This window comes from Mastomys coucha, unplaced genomic scaffold, assembly GCF_008632895.1.
Source record: "Mastomys coucha isolate ucsf_1 unplaced genomic scaffold, UCSF_Mcou_1 pScaffold3, whole genome shotgun sequence".
Classification (NCBI taxonomy): domain Eukaryota; kingdom Metazoa; phylum Chordata; class Mammalia; order Rodentia; family Muridae; genus Mastomys; species Mastomys coucha.
This window is the reverse complement of record NW_022196909.1, coordinates 26789590-26791265: the sequence shown is the minus strand read 5'-3', so window position 1 is coordinate 26791265 and position 1676 is coordinate 26789590.

Here is a 1676-nt window from a genome sequence, read left to right as displayed (position 1 = left end):
AAATCCGCCTGCCTCCGCCTCCCAAGTGCTAGGATTAAAGGCGTGCGCCACCACCGCCCGGCTGGGATAACCTGTCTTAAACAAACAAACAACAGAGATAGAATAACTGTACACGTGCAGTTTTTTTTTTTTTTAAGTTTTATTTAGTTTTGTTTGCATGGATGCCTGTACCACGTACATGATTGGTGCCTGCAGAGACCAAAAAAAGGTGTCAGATCCCCTGAAACAGGAGTTACAGACCATGATGAGATTCTAGTAATATCTCTGCTGGGAATTGAACCCAGGTCCGCTGGAAGATCATCCAGTGCTCTTAATGGCTCAGCCATCTCTCCAACACCAATATAGATATATATTTAGAATGGCTTAGAGGCTGTGGTCTGAGTAGTCCAACAATTGTTTTTTTTCCCATTAGAAAGGCCAAGAGTTGAGTAATCAATCATTCGGACCACCAGACTGATAGTGTCGGCAGTCCCGATCTGATGCTGGGAATCCAGGGAACTACTACATAGCCAGTGATCCTCAGTCTAAATTGGAATCCCAAAGAAGTAGATTCTAATACCAATGAAGGGATGCCTCAGCTCATTCCAGATGTAGTCAACTTGTCAACCAAGATTAGCAATCACACTGCTCAAAGATCAAGAATGACGACCTGAGTTCAATTTCCAGAAGCACGGAAAGTGGGGTGGGGAGGGCTGCCTCCTGCAAACACCAGAGCTGGCAAAGGAATGATCCATGTGAGCTAAGAAGCAAATCAGGTCAGTGCGACTAGTCAGTCAGTATTGGCTCAAACTTCTAGACTCAAACACCAAGCATTCCCTAAAAATGGATCTGTAGTTTAAGGTCCTAGGATCTGGTGTGATCTCAGTCATACAGATAACGTAGAGGTCACCAAGCTATAAAGTACATGTGACACCTCCCCTAAGGATGGCTTCCACCCCCAGCACCCAGGTGGGCAACTCACAACTGTCTGTAACTCCAGTCCCAAGGGGTCCAGCACTCTTTTCCGGCCTCCAGGGCCTCTCGGAACACACAGCGCACATACATGTAAGCAAAGCGGCCGCAGACACAAAATGATTAAGGTAATTTTAAAAAACAAAAATAACGCAGCAAGGTGTATTGGGATACAGCAACTCCAGCACCCAGGAGGCAGACCGAGGCAGGAGAATCTCTGAACTTAGTGCTGGTGAAGAGATGCAGCCCAAGAGGCTCCTTTCCCCTTTCCACTCAAGTAAAGGCAGGCACTGGATGGCAGCTCAGAAGAACCAGAGGGAAGCAAAGTTAGCCAGTTTACTAAACAGATCTAAGAAAAGGTACATGGGTCAAAACGGTGGTTCTCAATCTTCCTAAGGCTTCGACCCTTTACTACGGTGCCTCGGCTTGTAGTAAGCTGTGACCCACCCAACCATAAAAATTATTCTCATTGCCACTTCCTAACTGTAATTTCGCTGTTATGTGTAATGTAAATAGGAGATATTTCTGATGATCTTAGGTGATGATAGGTTTGGCTCGCAGCGGCGCGTCCACAGACACCAGATACAAGCAGCTCTGTGTTTTTGGAAGTTTAATTAGGAGGGGGGGAGGGAGTGAGGACCGCGTCGCGTGAAGGGAGAGAGAGAGAGGAGAGAGAGAAGAGAGAGAGATGGAGGGAAGTACCCATATATTTATATGTGTGGTGA